Source organism: Equus caballus, chromosome 5 (genome assembly GCF_041296265.1).
Source record: "Equus caballus isolate H_3958 breed thoroughbred chromosome 5, TB-T2T, whole genome shotgun sequence".
Classification (NCBI taxonomy): domain Eukaryota; kingdom Metazoa; phylum Chordata; class Mammalia; order Perissodactyla; family Equidae; genus Equus; species Equus caballus.
In genome coordinates this window covers 26027132-26047544 of record NC_091688.1, presented here as the reverse complement: position 1 = coordinate 26047544, position 20413 = coordinate 26027132, and the positions used below count along the sequence as shown (strand labels likewise).

Genomic DNA, 20413 nt, shown 5'->3' with positions numbered 1-20413 from the left:
TCAAAAAGATTATTTATTCCTGCAACCTCAGTATCAAGAAAAAATATCTTTGAGAAGCTTGTCTAGTGTCCGCCGACCAGGGATAAGTAACTATATGCACCTCTTCGGCTGCCAGCAATCCAGTGGTGAATTTACTGTGCAATTCAGTTGCAACTTTGATCAACCTTAGCTTCTAGAACAGTTATCTCGTTCTCCCATCACCTTCATTTTAGGTGAGTTTTCATTTTTTAGCTTCACCTTTGCTACATGTGTCATACTGTAGGAGCCTTGAGGATTTTTCTTTTTGTTTCAAAATAGGCATGGCATAAATCAAAAATAAGTAATCATTTTTCTAGGATAAGTGCCATTTCAAATTTTTAGTATACTTTTCCGGGGGCAGGTGGAAAGTACTAGTGGAAAAGAAACTGGGGAAGAGCTGATTAAAAAAAGAAAAAGTTTTGAGCTCTCAAGAAAGTGGAACAATCAAGAAAAATAAATCAAGAAATAGCAAGCAGGTGATCAGCGAGGAGGCTGTGAGGGCACTGAGCCCAACACCCCAAAGCCAGCGTTTGAGGAGCATCTTCATGCTAGAGCCATATTGTGTAGGTCTCATTCAAGAGATTGCCCAAGTAGGGGCAGCTCTGACACTAGGAATGTCATCCCCAGGCTGGAGTGTCCAGCTGGTTTAAAAGTATGAGGGTTGTGAGGCTGGCCCAGTGGTATAGTGGTTAAATTCGGCACATTCTGCTTCAGGGGCCCCACATGGCTGGTTCAGATCCCGGGTTCAGATCCCGGTCTCAGACCTACACCATTCTTCAAACCAGGCTGTAGCAGCAACCCACATACAGAATAGAGGAAAGATTGGCACAGGTATTAGCTCAGGGCTAATCTTCCTCCAGCAAAAAGAGGAAGATAAAAAATGTGTGAGGGTTATGGCTGGAGACTGCTCACCTGGTAGTTGCAAGCACCAGGAAGTTCTCACCTGAAGCTGGGCAAAGAGCTGGCCAAAGGAGAAACTAAAATGTTTACAGAACGAATTCCTTTTGTCTCATTACCTTACCTTATGACCATCTGCTTTCTCTGAAGAAAGACAGCCTGAAACAAAGAAAGTGTCCCTTTTTATAACACCACTATATCAATTACATTTCATTACTACACCATTACGGAACATTGCGTTATAATCCAACTGTTAATGGCCTCACCTCAAAAGCCCACATCACTCCCCTTTGCCCTCTTGAAGGCCTGGCTTTTAGCTAAGTAGCTTTATCTACTGCAATTCAGTCCAGATTCCTTCCTGTCTTAGTCAAGTCCATGATGGCAACAGCAGCAACTTTTCTACACCCCTCCAAGGGGGCTCTGTGAAACCTTCCTTGCCACTTGAAGCTAAATTTAAATGTTTCTATAGAGTAATAAACCAGTCGGGCTTCTTTAACCTCAATGTGCGCACAAGTCACCTGGGAATCTTGTAAAAATGATTCAGCAGATGTTGAGTGGGACCTGAAATTCTGCATTTTTAACAAGCTCCCAAGTGATGCCGCTGTATGCCAAGACCACATGTTGGATAACAAAGAACTAGAGTATTCAAGACTCAAAGCCCAGTGTCCCCCCACACCACTACTCTCAGTTCAGCAGAGGGCCAGGATCCACGTCTCAGCTTGGCTCTGCTCCACTTCCTCTGGTTTTTCTTTCAAATCATTGGCGTCTTAGCCAATGAGACATGAGAGGCTCAGAGGTCGGGAAAGTGGTTTTGGCTCATCATGGTGGCCCAGGCTCCAACACGTGATGAAGAAGTTTGGGTCTTTTCTTGACATGAAAATGGTCCAGGTGATCCCCACTCAGAGAAGCCACAGTAATTTAGAATCATAATAGTACCCCCAAAACCCAATATATGAGGTGGATTATTTAGAAATGAAACCTTTGTGACCCAAGAACTAAGATGAAGTAAATTCAAGTATCTTGGCCAGTGACTACCGATCTGAAACAAGTAACCACGAGTATACTTTGGCTACCAGAAAACGCAGAGCTAAACTTAGCGAGCAATTTTCAAGATGAAGGAAGAGCCAAGTCAAGTAATTTACCAAAGATCAAGATTCTGGGCCAGACCTGAACTCACCTAGCTCTTCTGCCTCTCGGTCGAGTGCTATTTTCAATGATCTACTCTACTGCAGTTCTAAGAACCTTCTGCTCTCTTGCTGACTTGTCAACACCCCGAAACTCAACTTCTCAATGCATTTTTTTGTAAAATGGGAATTGTAGAACTGACAAAATTTATCAATTAAACATTTAATATGATGTATATTTATAAAAGTTTATGTATAATGTTTAGCTACTTTTTCAGTGTTTGCTGGAGAAATGAATACCACGGATAAATTACTATTCTGAGCAGTAACATGTTGGATCATGAAGTCAGTGACTGAGTGGAGAGAACTCAAGCTGAAGCAGAACAGATTTGAGTTCAAATCCAGAGTCTGCAGCTTTAGGTAAAACAGCAAACCTATTTGTACTTCAGTTTACAAAAATCTACAAAGCAAATCAGAGTCCCTATTTCTTAAGGTCATTGTAAGTACAAAAAGTGCTTGGTGAATGGCAAATAGGAACATGAGTATTTGTATGCATCTCCACAGCAGTAGGACACAGAGAAGAGGAAAGACAGTGGGACCGGGAGAACTGAGGCAAGACTGTGAGGTCACAGCCCAGAGGAGATCACAAGACACTCAAAAAAACAGAGGCCTCAACCAATTAGGGATCTAAAACCGAATGGGCTGATAGGCATCTGTGGATTCAGAACCAAAGGGCAGAAGCAAACCATCCATGGGTCCAAAGGGATGTTGGAGGTATACGTTGGCAGAGGGAAGACACATTGTGACCAATGATCAGAATTGAGTTGTGGTTCAGCAGACCAAATGCACACAATGTAGGGATTCAGGAAGATGCATTTCCTACAGTCAAGGTGAGGCAATGGGTCGAAAAGCCAGGCAGGTTAGTGGGCAAGAAAGGCACCCACTACAATGAAACAAGCAACAGGAGGCTAGAAGTTGACCTTGCTAGAGGCAAGTGTCAGGCCCCGTCAAGAGTTCCACAATTCTTCCTATCAGGGCATGGACAGCTCAAAGTCTGTAGATAGGGGCAGGGAAGTAACGGCGTCTGGCTGGATTGTAAAGAAAGGAACAGAGCAACAACTGACAGCAGGTTCTGACACAGCACCGTTAAGGTATTCCTGACCCACATTCATTTTGTCAAGAGATGCTTTTCAAAATTGAGTCTTTATTGAGAAGACATGCACCTAACTCTGATTTGAACAGGCAACATAGCTGCCTGCAAAATAAGAGGTTAGAGAGTACCTGCTTTATACCATCACTCTGTATCTGGAAGCAAAGTGCCCTATTTTGTATTCACATTCAGTGTTCCGGATAAACTGTCAGGTCCCGCTGCCAGATTTTTATGGATAATTAGAAGGTTGCAAGAAGCAGATGTTATGAAACTATCTGTGACTAGTCCTTAATGGTGGATGACAAGAACTCAGCACCATTTCTTAATTACATGAGACATAGCAAGAGGTGTAAAAAAAATAGAGGGAGAGCTTGTCAAAGCCTGACAAGGTATCAAACGGTTAATCACCCATATTGAACCTGAACATTTCTTCACTATGTAATTTGAAACACTGATCCCACCCCCCTCTAGCTGAATAATTTTATAAGTTGTGGCTTCTCCTATGCTGCTTCATTTCAGGTTGTAATAACTGAAATATGAGCTCCTGCATAAAATAGGTGGCTTTACTGGTTAAAACTGCCCCGACAAGAAAATTTGCATCTTATTAAGCATAAGCATAGTTTTGCTACATCAGATCCTATTCAGCAGGATGAAAGGAAGATATACTGCTTCAGAAAACTGGGTTCTTGTCCCACGAAGATGATGGCCACAGCTCACATTTTTCAAGAACACACTCTGTGGCAGGCAATGTGTAAGCTTTTTGCCATGTCCTCTTATACCATCCTAACAACAACTCCAAGTCAGTGGGAATTTTATTAGCCCCATTTTACAGAAAAGGAGACTAGTAATAATGGCAGTGATAGCAACAAAAACAACAATGGCTACCAGTACTGGCAGTTACTGAGTACTTACAATGTCCTCACATTCTGCACTGGAGACATCATCTCATTGAGTAGGACTAGTGCCGTACTTATTTTCATTTCCACTTAACAGAGAAGGAAACTAAGTTTCCAAGAGATTAAATAACATGCCCAAGTGATTATAAGTGTAAAGTCAGAATTCCAACCCTAGTCTTCCCGACTGTGAAAATATTATATTTAACCCTGGGCTACCCTGTCTCAGTTTGGCTAGATGACTATTGTGAGCTGAATTGTGTTCCCCAAAATTCATATGTTGAAGTCCTAACCCCCAGTACCTGAGAATGTGGCTATATTTGGAGACAGTGCCTTTGAAGAGGCAATTAAAGAGAAATGAGTTCATATGGATGGGTCTTAATCCAATATGACTATAAGAAGAGGAGCCTAGGACAGAGACAGGCACAAGGGGAAAATCATGATAAGACACAGGGAGAAGGTGACCATCTTCAAGCCACGGAGAGAGGCCTTGAAGAAACCAACCCTGCCAACACTTTGATCTTGGACTTCTAGGCTCCAGGACTGTGAGAAAATAACTTTCTGTTGTTTAAGCCCTGCAGTCTGAGGCGCTTTGTTCTAGCAGACTTAGCAAACGAATACAGTGTGCTTGTTTAAATTCCTAACTTCTGAATGTCTCATTTTTTGAACTAGAAGCTGTCCAAGGCACTTTCTAAGTGTAGCCTGCCTTGCGTGCTGTCCCTTTAACATTCTTCCCCAGGCTGGACAACTTTAAGTGCTTTCTTTCCCTGGCTCCAGGGGCTCACAGTGCTCCTTGCTCATCAGTCTCTCCTCCTCTTCCCGCCCTTTCTTTTGTCCTTCCCCAGGCTACTGACCAAGTGAAAGGGCCAGGTCAGAAAGAGCAGGGATGGGCCCTGGAACAGAGGAAGGGCTGAGAGCCAGAGATGGAAGGGCAGCGGGAAACTATGGGGTGGAGCCTCTCCTCTTACGCTTTCTCAACTATTCAACGATTACTTATAAATGTATATTCGACATTATTTATAAACTACTCACAGTGTACTAGGCTCTATGGAGAGAGCTATGCATAATGCTCAAAAGAAGAACAGGGTCCTTACTCTCACTGAGTAAACAGTAGAAGGGGGAAGCAGATATTAATCCAATAATTACACTATTTATTGAATATGTAATTTGTCAAATGACAAAACTGAAACAATTTAGTAACGAGTTTGCTATCTTCTGTTCAAGAGAAAACAATGCGTGGGTTGGGGGAGCAGTGCCTCACACACCATGCTGTGCTCTTCCTGAGGGATTCTGGGTAGAAGCGGGTTTTCTAGTGTTAGAAGAGGCTCCGTGGACACCGGGCATGATTGGCAAGGAGGTCGGGGATTCCCTTATAAGGCTGGCAGGCCCTACTTTTCAGGGTAAGTTAAGTTAAAGCTGAATTGGAGGATTGGGATTGGTTTTAGGTTTCCTTAACAGTGAGGCATTTCCCATAAGAGCAGGCTGATTTAGGTGTAGATTTGTGACGTGGCCAGGCCACTGGGGCAGCCTCCATTCTGTGGGTCCCAATATATCAGTTAACTTTATTAAATTTAAAGCAGAAATAGACGCTATGAAGGGAAGGAACAGAGTTCGTAAGACTTTCCATAGAAACTTTTGTTCCCAAATCAAAAATGAGGCCAAAAAATGCAAATCCTCCAGGAAGAGTAGCACGCTGACTTAAAGTCACACCAAGCCATAAATGATTCAATGAGTCCTTTTTCGAGAGCTAAGTTTTATGAAGAGAATGAAATAGCAGAGGTATTGGAGTGCTGGCAGGGGGAAAGCACACAGGAAAGAGCTACTAGAGAACTGAAGACAAACATTTGCTGCTTCGCAATTTCATCTGGGGCCAAGGCTGGCCCACTGCACCGTGTTTCAGGGGATCCATTAGCGTTTACCACGTTCCCACTGAGAAAAGAAGAGAACCTTAGAGTACCAAGCTCTACAGAAAGAGAGAAAAGTAACTTTTAAATCAAAACGTCCCTCCTCTTGACGTCAGGAAGATTTCTCTTAACTTGGATCAACAGGTACACACCCAAGAATAATTACACAATGATGACAACTCCACTCAGACTACCTGTCCTTGTTTTCACAGCAGTAAAAACCAAATGCACTTCATTCTGCATCAAACAGGGATTGAAAGCCTACGATGAGCCAGGCACAGTATGGGTACTAGGGCTGGAAAGAAGATAATGACATGGTCCCATCCCGATCATCCAGAAGTTCATCATGGAGGGAGAAATCCAGTCTCATAAACAGATCACTGAGTTACAGTGCAACAAATGTGATGACCAAGGGTACGGTATAGTGGAGAAAGGGAGCTTGGAGCCCACCATATAAAGATGGATCAGAAAGGAGAAAGGTTAACCAGGGAATCTTCTAAGGTGATGGCATTTTGAGTAAGGCCTGAAAACACAGGGTTCACCACACAATCAATTATAACACTGAAGAAAAGTATTTGCCTATGAACTGTATAGGCAGCAAAGAATGTGGAGGGGAGAGAGGAGCATTCCAGTTATGGGAATAGTGGTGGAATTTGTGAGATTGGTGTTGCAGTAGGGTATCCCAACAAGCAGACTATGAGACATAGATGTCATTTAAGAATTGCTTATGGGATCAAAACCTGCTGAAGACAGGACCAAAACAAGATCAGGCAGAAGGAGAAGTTAAGATGTGATGCAGTCCCAACAAAAGCCTTAGGGACCTCACAGAAAGTTCTGGAGCTGGGATGGCCTTTCAGAGTTATCCTGACTCAAGGCGAATGGGCTGAGTCTTTATACCTCCATGAAGATAAGTCATTGCATGTTAGATTCCCCAGAAGGAGGCATGACCTTGGAGGAGGCAGTTTCTCAGGCCAAGACAGTCCCCTAGAAGAGCTGAGAGTTGAGGACTATCCTCGGCAGCTGGGGGAATAAATTCTCTATCCTGAAAGGGGATCTGGGCAGTATGTCACAGCATACTTCAGAGTCCACCTCTTGTGCTGCTTGGATCCACTTCTTCATATCAGTTCTAGAAGTTCCTCCTGGATCCTAGTGAGCCCCTCTTTTGGGGGAAACTTGGAAGAAGAAGACTAGTGGAATGAACTACACAGTCGTGTGTCACCGCCGACCCCCCCCCCCCCGCCCCGCCCCCGGCTGCTGGCTTTGGACTACAGCTGACAGCATTTTCTCCCCACCTCCTCTGCTATCCACTATAGATTCCCTCCCTTTTACCTAGTACCTCTGCTGCTCTTGGTGGCCTACTTGGTGGCATGCCCCAGACCCTTATTCCTTGGGGTCTGAGCTCTTGGTCACTGTGCCCTCCTCACACCAGGATTGCTGCACTTGCCCATTTCTTCCTGTTGAGAATTCAACTGAGCTACTCCTTGACATTGCTGCCTTGGCATCCATTTTGTTTGGACAAGCAGCCTACGGGGATCTTAAACTGACACTAGCCTTCTCATGCAAGTGCATACCACCTAGATAGCAGCCCACAGAGTCACAAGCAAATATGTAAGTTCCTGATATTGTGGTGGTGTGATATTGATATGACTTCCTCAACAGCCCTTGTGATCAACAGTGTCCCCTGCCTCTCAGCACCTTTACGCCTCGTGTACCCTGTACATAAAACTCCTATGGGTCTTACCAAAACCCCTTTCTTGGCTTGAGTTGACCAATCTGGCCCTAGCCCAGGAGCCCCAAAGCACTCCACCCATGAACCTTAATAAAGGAATGTGCCCAGGTCCAGCTTCTCCTTCTGTCTGCACCCTGCTTTGACCTCCCCGTGTGGTCCCCTGAGGCATGCTATATACTTCTTCCAGGATCTGTGACTAATAAACTTCTCTATTTCAATTACTCTTGTGGCCTGTTGTTGAATTGTGATTCACCATCTGGCACCCTATGCTCCACTTAACATATATTAATTTAATGAAGTCATAACACCTACTAAAACTGGTCAAGAAAGTACCAAGAGATGCCCAAGTGGATCACTCAAAACCAAACATGTTTCTCCTTGCCTACAGTGAGTAACAGCAGCCCTACCTCCTCCTGATGACCAGGGTAAATCATTCAAGCAAAAATAGGTACTCTTCTTTCTGCCTGCTGACCCCTGGGCACAAAGAGGAAGAAGTGCCAAAAGAAAGTAAGTTTATCATTCAATGGGATTTCAGCAGGAATTCCCTTTTAAAAAAACAGCACCTCTATACATGCAGAGCTCAAAGTTGTAGGGGTGAGAAGCAAATATTCCCTAAGTGGTCACAGGAATATTAGTCTATTCCTGCCCAAATGCAGACAATTTGCCACCAAGTGGCCAGTTGTTCTCCTTGAGGGATGAAGTTGAATCGTGAGCCCAGCATGGTTCTCTTGGTGGCAGGTTGGTCATTTGACAGTAACAATAGATAAATGAGCCTTGAGAGTTCATGCTGCCATGCCCATGTATACTCTGCATCCCTGCCAGCATGGCTCTTAGATTCATTGGTCCATTGTGCTAACACAGGGGTGGCCAATGACGGATCCTAGCCAAGTCTTTCTGTGTACCTAGTTCTATGTATCTCCTCCATGGTAGAATGCTCTCTAATAGGCATAAACATGTGATACGAAGATCTTTGCGCTTTAGGCCCACTTCCACATGCCCATCTCCACGTCTCTAGCCTACATCTCCTTGTCCCCAATCTTCCAGTCTTTCCAGACTCCTTATTAGCCAGCCAACCCCGAGTCCATAAATATTCTAACCTTGGGCCATTTGTTTTTACACAAAGTGGATGGCTAGGTGGACTTCCTGAGCTCTTCTTTACTATGAAGCGCTTCCCTCATCACTCTTTCAAGCCCAACACTGAGTGGAGCTGTAGTTCGACTACAAAACATACCCACACACCAAGCCAACCCACTCATGAACCAAAATTGAGTTTTTTTCCTCCTTCATCACTGGTCATAAGGGATCCTATATGCGGCCACACATGTGAGCTAAGGAAAAGGCTCTGGTGCAACAGTGGCAGAGGTCATGGGGTCTGGACTACTCGATTGTGCAAGTTTCTTGTGCCTTCTGGTCCTGCTTGTGCTCAATCGCAGATGTATCACTTCCATCAAGGAAATCTGGGCCCTTCTGACCTTATGATTTGGTGGATCTGAGCAAACTCAGCTCATGATAGGTGATTCCAGATGCATGGTCACTTAATGTCCTATAGTGAAGTGTTCCATCACTCCTGGAGACAAGTAGCACTCTATGAGCAGTTTCTCAAAATGTGTGTAATTCTCTTCTGTACATGGCCTTGTCTCAGGATCCTGGGATGACAGCTACTATGTCACCTGGTATATGGGTTGTACAGTATTCCCATGTGTAGAATATCTACCTCCAGAATCCAAAGAGGTATTGCATTTTCTTCTTCATGATGGGAGGTGCAAGGCACAATAAATTATCCTTAACTTTAGTGGTGATATCACAACATGCTCTAATCCAAGATATCCCTAAAAATTTTATTGATCTGAAGGGCCCCCAAATTTTCATAGGGTTTATCTCCCACCCTCTGGAATGAATATGTCTTACCAAGGCCTTGAACATGCTCATCCAGTCTGATTAGCAGGATGTTATCAGTATAGTAAATCAGTTTGATACTCTGTGAGATGTTTAGATGACCCAGTTCTCCTTGGATTATATTATGACATAGGATGGAAGCAGATGAGGCAAAACTGTAAATATATACCTATGTCTGTTCCAAGTGAATATCAATTGTTTGATTCTCTTTTTTGATAGAGATGGAAAAAAACACATTCACCAGTCAATACCTTCATATAATGTGCCCGAGGCCACGTTAATCTGTTATGGCAAAAGGTAGCAGCACTTGTATTTACCACTTGGTTGAGTTTTTGATTAATTCACTGTTATGCTCCAGGATCTGTCTGTTTTTGCCAAAGCCAGATTGGTGAATTAAATGGAGATTATGATGAGAAGCACTACCCCTACATCCTTCAGTTCTTTAAGGCCAGCATCAATTTCTGGCATTCCCACTAGGATGTGGTATTGTGATATTGTTTGTGATTTATGATCTTGGCCTGGAGTGGGAGTGGTGGCCAATTCAGAGGCTTTCACTTAGCCTTCCCCAGAATAATAACTCTTACTCCTCAGGCCAAGGAACTAAAGGATGGTTGTGCCAACTACCAAGTATGTCTTCTCCAATTACACATGTAGGAACCAAGGAAATGGCCAGTGGGTGGGTCTGCAGACCTACTGGACCCACTATGAGCCAGACGTGGGCTGAATCTCCATTTTTATTACCTTGCTTTCATATGCCCCTACTACATCAGTGAGGCCACGATGACACTTCCGGGTGCTAGGTATCAATGTCTACTCATATCTTGTGCCCAAGAGTCCTTAAAATGTTTGAATATTGCCCTTTCCCCAGTGGAGTAAATGATTGTAATCCCTCTGAGGAACAAAGAGTAGACTCAATACTGTGTACACTTGCTATGGTGTTTAGGCAACCCAGCCTCTCCCTCAGTCAGTGGGTTCCAGACCTGAAAACTAGCTCAAATCTGAAAACTGAGCAAGTAATCATGACATTTTCTTGGAGTGACTGCTCTCAGCTTTCTAATCATCTATTCTTGATATTTTTTCTTCGTTGTACAGATTAGGCAGTACCCTTGTTGGCTGTTCATATATTTTGCCCCAGGGGTGCTGTATTCCATTAGCATCTCCATAACTCTCCGCAGATCAGGCACCCCTGGATTCCACTGTAACTTTGTTGTTATTCATGATAATTGCACCCACCTGGCTCTGACAGCACTGCCACCTAGCCACTATTGTTACAGGGTATTATCATCCCCATTGTTCTTAGTGAGCCTATTTCTACAGCAGTATCTCTTATCACCCCAGGCCTACAGAGGAAAACCATCACTTACCTTCTTAGTGATGCTGCTGTCCCTCTTACCAATACCTTCTTTATTGTTTCCTCTGGACCCTTCCATGGAGCATAGTCATCCAGTCTTACATATTATATCCATTCTAACATACCCACCTCTCTGAACCTTCTAATCCCTTCTTCTAGCATCTCCCATGGTGATTCTGGCATTTCTGCCTAACTTAGTGTGAGCCGTTATTTTTTCTATGCTTCAGAGACATCCTAGCAGCGTGTTTGCACCATCTCCTGGGGTCCTTGCCAAGGAGTTAAAAAAATGCTCCCATATCAGTAAGTCCCCTTTTATCTAAATTTGTGCTCTGCTCCCCCAATCCCTTGGTTCAGAACTGTCAGAACATAATCCCATGCATTCTTTCCTGGCTAGATTCTGCAGTTCCCCTGGGGGGCACAGTCTCAGTCCTTCGCTGGCAGGCCGAGCGTGTCTTTGCTTAGAGAAGCTTCTGTATCATTTTCAAGGTGAGAGTCTAACTCTTGTTAGAACATAATGGTCCTCTTCCTCGGGCTCAGAGAGTTCAGGAGAACATAGGAATTTAAGATTTCAAGGACATCAACCCAGGTGTTCTCATCTCATGTGTCAGAATCCCATTCCTTTTCAACCAGAACGTTGACCTTGGCATAGGAGATCTGCTTTTGCTGGGAATGAGACTTTCTTTGGAGCTTGGCTACTCTTCTGATTAAGCTCTGGGCCGGGTCTTCAACTTTCTATGTCCATCCCCTTGCAGAAGATGAGTCTCTTTATACGCTACCAAGAGGACACGTGGGAGCGGGGAGATGTACGTGTCTTTATTGGACTGTGGGCGCAAATTTGAAGAGGATAATTAGATGAAAAACATAAATGAGGCTAGATGTGAGAATCACATGGGGAGTTCATAAAAGATGAATTCTCGCTTTGTTTCCCCTACCCATCGACAATTCCAATTTTGTATATCTTGGAGTGGAGCCTGGGAATCTCTATTTTTTAGGAGCTTCTCAGGTGAACTTGATAGGTCACCACTTTGGAACTATTTGAGAAGACAACCACTCAGTTTCACATCTATATCTAGCCCCAACATAGCTATTGTTTTAAATTGAAAGTAAAAGAAATGCAAACATCATGGGACCAAAGTTTGGAAGTAACTTCATGCACTACCTGCTTTTATTTGTTTTGGGGTGTCCCCCACCCCAGGCTAATTTCCACAACACTGGGTCTCCACAGAAAGCTGAGCAGGAGTGTGAAGTCCCAGGAGGTGATTTTGATAGGATGTCAGGGACCATGTGAGCAGTGACATCTCCAAACTGCTTACCTCAAAAGTGTGGAGAGTAGGAGGCAGAGTGATACCAGGACAGGAGGCAAATACTCAGCACAGCCCACACATTACAGTCCCAGGTGATGTGAGCTCCCCACATGCACATCTTTGAAATGGGCCCTGTGGTACAATAAAAAATAAGTATTTGGAGTTTGTCATCCCTTTTTCTGGCACAAAGCTCCTAAAACCGTTGGAATCTCCTAAGAGATTACAGTGTCTTTTGTATGTTAATGAGATGGCTTGTAGAGGGTGAGGGGTTAGGTAGCTTCATGACAGGGCTGGTCACCAGAAAAACCAACCAAGTGATTACAGTCATGCGCTGCATAACAACGTTTCAATCAAGGACTGACTACATATACCATGGTGGCCCCGTAAGATTAGTACCACCTACCCTAGGTGTGTAGTAGGCTACACCATCTAGGTTTGTGTAAGTACGCTTCATGATGTTCGTACAAGGACAAAATGGCCTAAGGATGCATTTCTCAGAATCCCCATCATTAAGTGAGGCATGACTGTAGAGGATTAGAATTTTCAGCCCCATTAACCTCCCTCCAAGGAGAAGTGAGGGGCTGGAGACTGAACTCAATCACCAATGATTTAATCAATCATACCTACCATAAAAAAACCTAAACATCCGAAACCTCCATAAAAACCCTAAACAGTGGGGTTCAGTGAGCTTCCCGGTTGGTGCACACATGGACTGTGCTGGGAGGGTGGTGTGCCCATTGAAGGCTTGGAAGCTTTCCACCTCGCACCCTCCATACCTTGCCCTATGCATCTCTTCCATTTGGCTGTTCCGGAGCTGTACTCTTTATAATAAACTGGTAATAGTAAATAGAGGACTTTCCTGATTTCTGTGAGTTGCTTTAGTGAACTATCAAACTTGAGCAAGGAGTCATGGGAAACTTCAGATTTGTAGTTGTCCAGGCAGAGGTATGGGTAACCTGGGCACCCCATCTCTGGCTGGCATCTGAAGTGAGGGCAATCTTGTTGGGCTGAGCGCCTTAACCTGTGGGGTCTGCACTAACTACAGATAGTTAGAGTTTGAATTGAATTGACTTGTTGGATACCCAGTTGATGTTAGAGAATGGACTGTTGGAAGAACCACACAGGCCCTCACACCACTGTCCTCTTATGACTGTGTACCCATGCCAGAAAGGCCCAGTCGTTCTGGAAGACAATGTTGTTATCCCATAAAATTAGGGGTCACTTGCCTGATGGGCATAAACAGGTCATTTACTTAGGGCATCAGCCTTTGAGAAAGAAATCAACTTTATTCTGTGAGATTGATCTTGTGGGGGACTGGAATTGGCCACCCCAAGATATGTCTCTTTGGCACGAGGATTACTTGGAGCTGGTTACTTTGAAAAACTGCAGACAGGAAAGAAACTCTGAAAAGTAGAATTTACTTACCATTTGTTAAGAGACATTTACGTTTGTAAAGGAAATCTCCGTTTGTAAAGGTGTCTCCCTCTCTGTACCAGGAAGAAGGGAGGATGGCTTTATCTCTAGAAGCTCTTATCCACATGGAAGGCAAGCACTTAAATCTGCATAATAATCTGACTCTTGTTTAGTGTACTTGTCTGGTAACCTCCCATAACTGACTCCCCCCTCCCCCAACATCCTCCTTTGTCTTTAGGTGGGGGTGGTATTTAAGATGAGAGCTTCCACCATTTTGACAAGTTGCTCAGTTTGCCTAAGTCTCTCCCATGTATACACGTTATAAAGCTCCGTTTAATTTTCCCTGTTATTCTGTCTCATGTGAATTTAATTCATTGTCTGGCCAGAAAGACCCAGAGTGGGTAGAGGAAATGTCTTCCTCCCCTACAATCTGCAGGGAGACAGGGGACATGAGCCTGATCTGTCTCACTAACTCAGGATTTGGGGTGAAATTTAAGAGGTTAGGGAGAACCGGCTGGCAGGCAGAAATGCTAGCAGTACAGCTTTTGATTGGCGGGTTTCAGGCATTTATGGTAAGGTTCTAAACATTTATGATGAGGTTTTAAACATTTACAGTAAGGTGGGGAAAGAATTTTAACTTCAAATCTTTCTGAATGATGGACCCCTCGCTTCTGATAAGAGTCTGACTTTTAAGTTCTGGTCATGTCCTGGTCCTTTGGTTCTGTAGGGAGGAGAATCTTTGGTTCCAAGGTCATTTCAGGTCAATATTTCTTCTCCTGCACATGTGCTGGCTACATGACTTTGCAAATTTTCTGAAAGACAATTTCTTAATTACTCTGTTGATAAGATGGGGTCAGTTGAACTGGTCCTGGAGGGCCCACGGTTATGGCATCTTCCACTGACTTCTCTGCCCACTCAGGACCTGGCACTGAGAAACAGGGTGGATGGTAATGATGGGGTTCAGGACACACTACCCCAAAATATGGCACCTCAGCATATTGAATATCTTAAACTGATGGAGTTTGGAAAAAACGTAGCAGCAGGAAGTTCACTTTGCTTCACCCCCTCCACTCTTTTTCCCTGAGACAGATCACAAAACTCCTATGTAAAAGGTACTGTACCAGGAGGAAAGAAGCCATTCTTACCATCAGAGCTGGGGAATTTGGGGCCAACAAATCTGTGCAAACAAATCTTCTTAAACTAACCCTTATCTTGCTAGTTACTGCTTCACCACTTACTACCCCTAGCCCATACCCCTTTGTCTCGTCAATTCTTCACAAATTCATTGCTTCTTTGTCTAGAAGGAATAAAAGCTTCCTGCTCTGGGCACTCCTTTGGGTCTTCATTCTCCTGCGAAGGCTGCCACGCACATGTAAAAATTTGATAAAATTTGTATGCTTTTCCCCTTGTTAATCTGTCTTCATCAGTTTAATTTTCAGACCCAGCCAGGGACCTGAAGAGGGTCAGGAAAACTTTTTCCTCCCCTATGGTAACAGAGGGGTCTGGATCCTCTGCCTTGTCAAATTAAAAACAGAAACCTCATTAAATTGGAGTCAGGAGGGTAAAAGGGGGAGCTCTCATGCCCTACCTCCATGGCAGAGGCCAACAGGAAGAAGAAAGACTTCCCCTTCTTGATGGGCAAGAAGCTCAACCAATGAGAGACTGTCACAGTTCAGCCAATGAAAAATCACTACACTTTGACCTCTTTGTTTACAATAGTCCTCTCACCCTCCCAACTTCCTCTTCCCTCTATTAAAGAGCTTCTCCTCCCTTGATGCTGGGGCACTTGATCGTGGCTTACCATGGTTGAAGATTCCAAGTTGCAATTCTTTGCTGATCCTGAATAAATCCTTTTTTCTTTTTTTGGTGAGGAAGATTCACCCTGAGTTAACATCTGCACCAATCTTCCTCTATTTTGTATGTGGGATGCCACCTCAGCGTGGCTGACAAGTGGTGTAGGTCCACACCCAGGATCCAAGCCTGCGAACCCGGGCCACCAAAGCAGAGGTGCCAAATTTAACCACTACATCAGGGGGCTGGCCCCAGAATAAACCCATTTTTGCTGGAGAAATAAAACTGGCTGTCTGTTTGTTTAGGCTCCACAGTCTCCTCTCTGCACTAGGAGCGCTCACCTGGGTGTGAGCTTTTGGCCTCTCACTCTTTCTGCATCAGGAACAGATCACAGGCCACAGTTCAACTATCCCTTCTTCACAAATGATGTTCGATTTTAAACCATCAGCTCTGACCTCATCTGGAACTTGGTCTCCAAAGTGTCTGACTAGCCTTAGACTGCCTCCAAGGTCCTGTCACCATCTCAAACACAAATTCCCAGCCAAATGTACCCTCTTCCCCCAAAGCAATTCCCTCTCCCAACTTGCTTACTTATTTTTGTTTATTCCTTAAATATGTCCTGCATCGTTAATATATGCCATGCCCTGTGCTAGATGTTGGAGGTACAAAAAAAGGCTAGGATGAGATCCTCACCATCCAAGAGCTTACAATCCAGCTAAAAATGTGTGTGCGTCACCAATATGAAATAGATGAAAACGAAAGCAGAGGTCACCGGAGCCTGTTTTATACTTCTGAATGTCCACCGCATATAGTACAGTGGAAATGTTTGTGAGATGAATGAATGTGAAATCAAATGAAGGAATGCAAAAGCTAACTGACAAATAAAAATGGCAAGTAATAGGATATATTGGAGAATATGAGGAAGCCATTTGGTGTAAACCTAATTCGGCATGACCTTGTCTTTCCAAAAGGGCCTGACCGAGGCCGTTGAGCACGCATTCTATATTTGCTTTAGATGTTCCCTACGGCAAGAACAAAGGCCCTTGAGATAAAGGTGCAACTTCCCTCCCCCTGCCAACGTTGGCATTCCCTTAAGTATTAACATCTTTCCTTAGGCTAGGAACTGATTGCTGCACTCACCTGTGACCACCCAGCTCAAGACAATAGACTTGCCTCCTGCTAGTCCTCTGAGATAGCAGACCCACTACCTGCTGTGTCCATCAAGCACTGTGCCGAGAGGGCAATCCTGTGACTATTGTGGGAGGGACATTTCAATCACATGTGAAACGTCCTGTATGGGAGTATATAACCACTCTGTATACCTCACTTCTTTGGTGCCCTTTCTTCCTTCGGAAAGAAAGGCCCCAGGCCATGGTCCTCAGATTTCAGCTCAGAATAAACTCACCCAAATTTTCATTTATAGATTGGTTATGGATTATTTTCATCGACATAACCTACTGAGGCAAGAGCATCGGGTCCATAAGGCGCCTCCATCCTTGTGGGTGCCGCTCTCTGTGGTTTCAGATGTGGGCTTCTGGATTCTCTGCAAAGACTATTCCCCTTTTCTAGGTTACCCAAGGGTAACAACTGACTTTTCCTTTTTAAATTACCAACACTTTCCGCTCATAACATCACTATCAAGCTTTTAGAGACAGAGCAGCTAAAAATTACTCACAGCAAATGGCCCCTGATGAGTCAGAAACCCTTAAAAGCTGTAATCAGGGGCCAGTGTCCCTGCATCCAGTTCGGTGGTTAGGCAAGCAGGAGTCACCTCCGGGAGGATAATGCTTATTCCCATCAGCATGAATGCTGTGCACCTCCCCGCTCCCAGCACCTAGCTTCTCGTTAATTTACCTGTGACATGTTGCTACACTTAATTGCATTTGACAATTAGTAACATTTCAACACCTCTTTTAATGGAACAATTAAGAGAGTGCTTGTGTTGGTTGCAAGAAAATATATGAGCTGAATTTTCAGAGGAAAAGAAAAAAGACCCCACATAAACCCCCAGGGGTAATTCAGTTATAGACAGCTTTGAGGTAAGCCCTTTCCCTTTTGCATTTTGCAAGAATTATGTGCAAGCATGCCTTTTTGTGTTTGTTTGGTATTTGTCTGTTGCTTGGTTTCCCTGAATGAGCATTTCTCCACCAGACAGCTTGGGGCTGTTCACGCAGCCACGTGATATTAATTACAAGGAAGAATGGATGCTAAGCAGTTGCTGTTACTCATTTCTCACTCGTGTTGTTGCATTGATTGCTTGGGAAAGCGGATGCCCCAAGGCAGTTCTTCGCACAATCAATGCAGTCCCCAGGGAAGGCTGAGAAGAGCCTTTGCGCCTTTGTCCTGCCTTCCAGGTCCCTCCAAGTAACAGACTAGCAGGGAAGTGTGACCCCTAGGGTCCCTGAAAAAACTTCAATAGCTGCTATTTTTATTATCCTGTCTCCCTCGCCTCACATTAGTAACAGAGAAAAATTACACTGCTTTCTTATTACAAAATTCACCTTACAGCAATAACTTGTTTACAAATCTTTGGACTCAAGAATAATACAATATTGTCACTGTAGCCAAGACTGCAAGGAATGTGCGCTTGAAGCCTCACTACTAAGAGCTGCGAGGGGCACAGAATTAAATATGCCATTTGCAAAGAGTTGATGCATTTCATTTTCTAGAAGAGTCATTTAGCAGAGCAGATGGAATGGATCATTGAAGTAGCATCCGTGTTAGAAACAGTCCCAAGATGAACATGACTGACAGCCTGGTCGAGGCTTCTGTCTTTGTCCAGTGCCCACCAAATTTCGTCTTCACGGCCCACGGCCATCCTGGCTCTAGACAAACTGGAGACCTGCCACCCCAAAAGTGACTGCTACCCTCCCACCACCGTTTGGCTGCCATGCTCTTCCTCCCGCTTGCACAGCCCTCCTTCTCTGCTTGTCCAAACCCCACCATTCCTCAAGATACAGCTTACATACTATGTTCTTCTTGAAGCTTCCTCTGATTCCCTCACCCATTGTCTCTGACCCCTCACCAGGCTTGGATGCTTCCTGTGTCGCTCATCATCTATAGCTTTGTCTTAAAGCCAGTTGGACCATTTGCCCCTGTCTGAGTGGACTGTAAACTTTGAGGCTAAGGAATCATGTACTATTTTTCTTTATAATAATTCACGAACTTCAGTACAGTATATGCTTATTTATATTATCAGTAATAATTATAACTGTTGGGTATCCTTCAATAAGTATTTGTCAAATTAAATCGTGGTGAACTTTCAGATATGAGTCTGACTTTTAAAAAATTATATTCATTTGATTGGCAGTTGCCTCTTTTACCTGACTCCATGCCTCAAAAAGGCTAGAAAGGGCAAGGAAAGCATTTCTGCTCTTCCAGCTTGGATTCTAACACCACTCCATCAGCTTAGGTTGGTGTGTCATCCGCTCCTGAGTGGCTGGGCGTTTGTAACCAAGGGCTGTCACAATGTTCCCCAAGGGAGAGATGCAATCAGAAGAGCAATAATGACTTTCTGTGAGCTGGGATGAACGACCTCATCTCTCAGGTCACTAGGGCAACATCTTCTGAAATCCACCACGGATTTATCACAGTCCTTTCTCTCCCTTTCCACACCAGCACGATTCCCTCTTCTGTTGCCCCACACACTGCAGCTTTGTATCCAAAGGGCCCGGATTGGACGAATGGAGGATCTAAACAGAACTTCCACAGACCCTATTCCACTCCTGGGTCAGGAGGGAAGGGGGTCACTGGTCCTAAAAGGTGGATTTAGTTCCTTCTTGCACCAAACATCCTCAATAATCACACCTCCCCAACACACACACACACACACACACACACACAGAGTTACGCTTGCACTCACACACATGCACGGTTAACTGCACACACTAATGCCACATCTTGCTAATTGCATTACCCTTGCTGGTTATTATTAAGGTCTTGCTTTCGGGACATAGAGAGAACCAACCACATAATGATCAAGGAGACAAATGGAGCGTATCACTGCAGCCACTATGCAATGATAATGAGTTACATAAATCAAAAGTTTGGTAATTTACCTATCAGATTGAGCAGTGCATAGGGATTTCAGTTACTGTGATTGTTTTGTGATAGATTTTTTAAATAACTCTCGTACATAGATGTTCCGGAAACTAGAGATTTGTTTCCTAAAGGGAGGCAGCAGAATGCTGTACAAAGTTCACCGCATGATGAGTCAAGAGACCCTTGAGCTAATTTTAGCTCTGCCACCTTGGGAAGGGAAGCTGCCTTCTCCCGCCTTCAGATTCTTCTTTCAATAGAAGGGTGGTTGCATTTGAAAAGATCCTTTCTTTCTGAGATTCTATGGGTACATACTCCTTAGACAAAATACAACACAGACCTCCTCCTGCCTACCACTTTGCAGAGGGAATTGAGCTGTAGGTTTTTTTGGTTTTTTGAGGAAGATTAGCCCTGAGCTAACATCTGTCGCCAATCCTCCTCTTTTTTGCTGAGGAAGATTGGCACTGAGCTAATATCTGTGCCCATCTTCCTCTACTTTATATGTGGGACGCCTCCACATCATAGCTTGAGAAGCAGTGCATAGGTCTGCACCCAGGATCCGAACCGGCGAATGCCAGGCCACCAAGGGCAGAACACAAACTTAACCACTACGCCACCAGGCTGGCCCCAAAGCTGCAGTTTTAATGAAAGTCAGCCAGCCCCTCACCAGCTAGAGAAACATGAGTTTTTCCTCACTGTATGTACACTACTTCATTCCCCAGACCCTACACTAAATTGAGAGACTATATAACCTCTTCCTCTTTTTACACTTGGTAAATTGCTTTGTCTACATATGTCACTGGAGGGTGTCACTCATGGTAATTTCCGTTAGGTTAGAGCACAAACTGTATTGTTAAACCAGTTTGTTTTGTTGGTGATTTGTGGGTTAATACTTAGCAATTTTG

At 44.2% G+C, this 20413-nt stretch overlaps 1 long non-coding RNA gene across 2 annotated transcripts; it reads right to left on the bottom strand.

The window, feature by feature from the left end:
* Positions 1-1039: 1039 nt before the first annotated feature.
* On the bottom strand, positions 1040-18911 carry LOC111773386 (uncharacterized). 2 transcript variants are annotated; one of them, XR_011438578.1, is made up of 4 exons: positions 18794-18911; positions 12276-12398; positions 11092-11783; positions 1040-1074 (listed from the first exon to the last, which is right to left on the bottom strand). It is a non-coding gene; the product is annotated as an uncharacterized lncRNA (long non-coding RNA). The 2 variants fall into 2 exon arrangements; XR_011438577.1 differs by lacking the exon at positions 1040-1074 and having other exon boundaries at positions 10995-11783.
* Positions 18912-20413: the final 1502 nt, after the last annotated feature.